Genomic DNA, 6,560 nt, shown 5'->3' with positions numbered 1-6,560 from the left:
TTGATCACCAGGAATTCACAGACACAATCCCATAACATCCAATCCAGTATTTGGCCTTGTTCTTCTCCATCTTTTTGGACATGGCCTTTGTCCACTTATGCAGGCCCTCTTTGGAACTGCTATGAGGGATGCAATGTCCTGGGGCTTCTATGGAGCAACACACTCAGTTGGTCAACCACACTCTCTATTATCAACACACCCCAGCAACAACTCCACCAACATGCAGCAGACAAGGAACAAATACAACCTAATAGTACTACTATTGGTTACAGCAGCATGCAGATTTCTTGGGTTGTGTGGTTTGTTGGTTTTGATTGTCTGTGCAGGTACTCCAAGAATTTGAACCTGATCACAACAAAGGACATCCATTCTTGGGTAACTGACACCAACAAGCAACCTAATCACAAAGGAAGCAACAAGAAGATGCACACTTGTTTGAGATCTTTTCTATTAACCTCAGCTCCTTTCTTGCTGGTTCTTGTTTGTTGTGTAGATGCAGATGTCAGGATGGACTCATCAACATGTCTTCCCAACACCTACATAGAACACATCACAACTACAACCACCAAAACAAATACCAAAACAATTACTAAGAGGCCTCCACAAGGACTATGCAGAAATGCAACTTCCTTCTGGTTTTTGTGTTTGTTTGGCTGTTTGTCTTTGGCTGATTGTTTTTTTTTCTTAGGGACATCCACACTCTCTAACATCAACACACCACAGCAAACACTCTACCAACTGGCAGCACACAAGGAACATGGGTACAGCAGCCTGCAGATCCCCTTGGTTGTGAGGTGCAGTCGTTTTGATTTATGCAGGTACCCCAGCTGCAGCTTCCTACTTGAAGCTGCATTGAGCCCCAAGAGCAGTCACCCCAGCAACAACTCCATCCACCTGCAGCAGACAAGAAACATATACAAGTTTGTTTGTTTTGTTTTTCTGTACAGGTACTCCAAGAAGTCTAACCACCTCATAACAAAGACCAACAAGCAGCCTAGGGAGACTGCAGCCATCAGAACCTGCAGATTGGCAGCCTTGGATGCATTCCATCAACAGCTGCAACAACTACACCAACTTGAAGCAGACAAGGAACAAATACAAGCTAACAGTGGAACCCAGAAGGAACTCCAACACCCTCAGAGACAACATCCAAGAACCAACAACAATATCATGAGTAGCTGTAGAATGATACACCTCCATCAACTCCATATACATACTGTGGAAACACAACACCAAACAACTACTCAGCCACACACCAAACAACAACTCAACCACAGAGCTGAAGCTGAAAGTGCAGAATTGAAAGATGAAGTTCAACAGCATCAGTAACAACAGAGGCCAAAACCAACACACCCACGTACAACAACCTCCAGACTTGGTTGCTTGTGCATGTTGCTGGTTTTGTCTGTCTGTGCAGATTTTCTTGGTACGACAAGACTAAAAAGAGCAAAGATGAAAAGAATTTCCCATCCCATGCGAGATAGAAGTTTCGTATACTTGTTCTTCTTCAATGTAGCTATGTCTGGTACGTAGCATAGTTGGAATAGGACTAGTGTAGGTTACTTTTCTTTTTTCTCATGGAAGGGGAGAGTCTCCCTCATTTATGCTTTCATAGTTGAATTGTACCGGGAGGAGTCCTCTCACAGGTTTACTGCTTTCTAGTTATAGTTAGTCTCTTTTTGTATCGGGGATGAGTTAGCCGACCATAATAGGTTAGCCGACTTATGAACCACCATAAGATCGGAGGTAAGGTTTATGTCCCCCTCCTTGTATTTTTATTTTGATTATTTATGTTAAGGCTTGGGGGTGTTGCTTAACCCCTGACTGTGCACGAGAGGTGGGAGCCTCGTGTAGGGTCTGTTCCCATAAAAAAAAAAAAAAAAAAAAAAAAAAAAAAAAAAAACCTCACGTAAACATAACAAAAAATTTGAAAATTAATAAATATTTTTTTCTCTAATATGATTATTATGATTTAAGATTTAGTAGATGTTTGATCGTTAAAACATTATAATGCTATTAATTTAGAATAATAGTTTTTAAAATTAAAAAAAATATTTTAAAGATTAGATTCATATTTAAACATATTTTTTAAAAATAAAGTTGAAACTAGATTAATATTATTGGATCGGTGCAAATAATATTCCTTACTAGTATTATTACTCTTTTATATAAGAGGGAAAGACTAAAGAGGGAATGAGAGAAGCTTAGGGTCAAGAGGTTACTTTGGTAATTTACCAAATTTCTGTGCCAATTATTCTCCTGGTAGTGTGAAACTGCAGCTTCGTCTTTTTGGGCTTTTCCATGGATGGCCACGTCTTTTCATAAATTTCTTTCATTGGAACTTCAGTTCATTTTGGTTGCATAATTTTATTACTTACTTTATTTTATTTTACTTGACTTCTATGTTATAGATACACATTTCATCTGTTTGATTAGTATTATTTTATGTAGTCACTTAACAATAAGAATAGTATGAGAATAAAAGTAATAAAATTATTTTAATTTAAGGACAGATCGCGTAATATATTATTTGAAAAGTACATTATATTACAAATTTAATTGACTTTCGAGATTTTACTTGTACTAAATAAAGTGAGTAACTTATATTATTTGAAAATTACGTTAATTAAAAATATTATAAGTCATAATAATTAACAATTTAAAATATTCTAAAAATTTAGTTGACTTTTAAATTTTTACATGTGCCATATAAATTGGGACATAATAAGTGGTATATATTATTTGAAAATTACATTTAAAAATACTATAAATCACAATAATTAACAACTTAAAATATTTAAAAATTATTTAAAATTCTTAAAGAGAATGTGATCAGCTTAGGAGCAGTCGATGAATTGACCAATTTTTCCTTCTGCTTCATTTTCCTCTATTTATATTTCGTGCTTTCTCCATTTACTTTTGTTTTTAGTATGTATAGTATTTTAAACGAAAAAAAGATATTATAAATTATAATAATTAATAATTTAAAATATTTTTGAGAAATATTATAAATTCCATTGGCTCTCAAAAATTCGCATGTGCCAAATAAATTGAGACAGAGTGAGTGATATATATTATTATAAATTACGTAAAATCTAATACAAATCGTAATAATTTATAACTTAAAAATATTTAAAAATTTGATTGACTCTCCTACGTCTATCCATACCGCATAAATTGAGACAAATTGAGTGATATATACAGGGACTTACATACATATATATATATATATATATAGGAAACTATGTGATCAGAAGGTCACGAGTTTAAACCTTGGAAACAACCTCTGACAAAAATACAAGATAAGACTGCGTACAATAGACCCTTGTTGTGAGGCCCTTTCCCGGACCCTGTATAGCGGGAAGCTTTAGTGGCTTAGGGTCATCCGGTCATTTGATCGATTTACCCTTCTCCTTTAATTTCTTCTATTTTATATACTTAATATTCCTTTTATATTAATTTATTTGTCTTATTTTTTTCTGTTATATTGTGTAAAGTTACAAAAAATAGTATTATAATATGTTATTTAAAAATTGCGTTAAGAGTACTATATATCACAATAACTAACAACTTAAAATATTTGAAAGCTATATATCACAATAATTAAAAACCTAAAATATTTCAAATATATATTAAAAAATTGATTAACTCTCAAATTTCACATGTGCCACATAGACTAGGACATAGGGAGTAACATATATTATTTAAAAATTACTTTTTGATTAACTTTCAAAATTTCAACTGTGCTACATAAATTAGGATAGAAGAATAACATATATTATTTGAAAATTAAGTTATGATATTACAAATCACAATAATTAATAAACAACTTTAAAATATATTTAAAAAAACATATTAAATTTGACTAACTCTCAAATTTTCACATGAGTCACGTGCACGAGAGAGAGAAACCTATATTATTTGAAAATTACGTTAATTAAGAATATTATAAATGACAATAATTAACAACTTAAAATATTTAAAAAAACATATGAAAAATTGTTGACTCTCAAAATTTCAAATGTGCCACATAAATTACGACAAAGCGAGTAACATATATTATTTAAAAATTATATTAGAAGTACTGTAATATTTAAAAATTATATAAAAATTTGATTAACTCTTCTAATTCTATTCGTGTCCACATAAAATGAGATAAATAAAATACTATATATTAGGCCCGTCTTTGCATGTGCTTTTATATCTAGTATATTACTCTATTATTTAAGAGAGAATGTGAGGAGCTTGGGGTCAAGCTAACTGCTTAGTCATCCAAGCTCCACACATAGTTAAATTTTTTATTTTGTATTTTAATGATAAATTATCTGATCATTTACATTATTTATAATTAGTAATTTTATTTTAATTTATGAAAAAATAGTATTATAATATGTTATTTAAAAACTACGTAATTACTGTAAGAGTACTATGTATTAACAATTTAAAATATTTAAAAAATATATTAAAAATTTGATCAGCTCTCAAATTTCAGATGTGTCACATAAATTGAGACAGATGAAGTAACATTTATCATTTGAAAATTACGTTTTGATTAACTTTCAAAGTTTCAACTGTGCAACATAAATTGGGACAGTGGAATGACATATATTATTTGAAAAGTACGTTAGGAGAATTATAAATCACAATAATTTATTAACAATTTAAAAATATTTAAAAAAACATATTAAATTTGATCAACTCTCAAATTTTCACATATACCACATGCGCGAGAGAGAGGAACATATATTATTTAAAAATTACGTTAATTAAGAGTATTATAAATGATAATAATTAATAATTTAAAATATTTTTAAAAAACATATGAAAATTTGATTGACTCTCAAAGTTTCACATGTGTCACATAAATTGCGACAAAATGAGTAATTTATATTACTTAAAAATTATGTTAAAAGTACTATAATATTTAAAAATTATATAGAAATTTGATTGACTCTCCTAATATTATTTGTACCACATAAATTTAAATAAATTGAAGAATATATATAATGATATTTTCGTAATTTTATACCGTGTAATATCTGTCTACTATTGTGTCTTAATTTGGAGGCTTATAGAGTAACACGTGTAAATATTGCTCTTCCGTAAGGAACTTAGTGGAAGCTGTTCACTTCTACCTCTCTGTATTTCTTTCCCATTCACGTCCTTGCCTTTCCGGTTTCTCGTATTAAGTGAATTGACCGGCTTGCGCTTTTCTTCGACTTTCTTTATAAAAATAGTATTAAAAATTAACTTAAAATATTAAAAATATGATTTACTATCGAAATTCACTCGTAGTATATAATTAAAACAGTGAAAGTAACATATATTATTTGAAAAAATTCCGTTAAAAGTATTAGAAATCGCAATAATTAATAACTTAAGATATTTGAAAAGCATATTTAAATGTAATTAACTCTCAAAATTTCACACATGCCACATAAATTGGGATTGGTTAACTCTTGAAATTTCACCCGTACTACATAATTAGGACTGAGGAAGTAACATGTATTATTTAAAAATGACGTTAAGAGTACTATAAATTACAATAATTAATAATTTAAAATATTTGAAAAACATATAAAATGTGATTAACTCTCGAAATTTCATATGTGCCACATAAATTGAAACAGATGAAGTAACATATATTATTTAAAATTACGTTAAGAGTACTATAAATCATAACTTAAAATATTAAAAACATATTAGCAATTTGGTTAACTCTCGAAATTTCATAAGTGCCACATAAATTGGGATAGGAGAAATAACATATATTATTTAAAATTTTGCGTTAATTAAGAGTAATATAAGTCATAAAAAAAGGCAGTCCGGTGCACTAAAGCTCCCGATATGCGCAGGATCCGGAGAAGGGCCCGACCACAAGGATCTATTGTACGCAGCCTTACCTTGCATTTCTGTCAGAGGCTGTTTCCAAGGTCATGGCACATGTGAAATTTTGAAAGTCATACTAATTAACAAATTAAAATATTTAAAAAAATACTAAAAATTTAATTGACTTTCAAAATTTCACATGTGTCACATAAGTTGAAACAGAGGAAGTAACATATATTATTTGAAAATTACATTAAAAGACCATACTAAAATTAACTTTCAAAATTTCACATGTGCCACATAAGTGGGTACAGAGTGAGTAACATATATTATTCAAAAATTAATTTAAAAGTATTATTTATTACAATAATTAAAAACTTAAAATATTTTAAAATTATATAAAAATTTGATTGATTCTCCTAATGTTATTTGTGCTACATAAATTTAAATAAATTAAATAATATATATTGAATCCGTACAAACAGGAACTCATATATATCTAGTATATCTGTATATGTATATATATATATAGGATGAAAGAATGAAAGGGAGCGTAAAAGAGAAAATTATGTGATCGATTGGAATGGCAAGTTAGGATAAAGATGTCCAGAACTAGACATTTGACACATCGGAAGCAACCGTGGCAAGCTTTTGCATGTCCAAATGACACTTCTTGCTTTTTGCATGCATATCTGCCACGTCAAAGTTATTCATTCAATATCAAATTCTCA

This window comes from Solanum dulcamara, chromosome 4 (assembly GCF_947179165.1).
Source record: "Solanum dulcamara chromosome 4, daSolDulc1.2, whole genome shotgun sequence".
Classification (NCBI taxonomy): domain Eukaryota; kingdom Viridiplantae; phylum Streptophyta; class Magnoliopsida; order Solanales; family Solanaceae; genus Solanum; species Solanum dulcamara.
Note: the sequence above shows the minus strand (reverse complement) of the source record.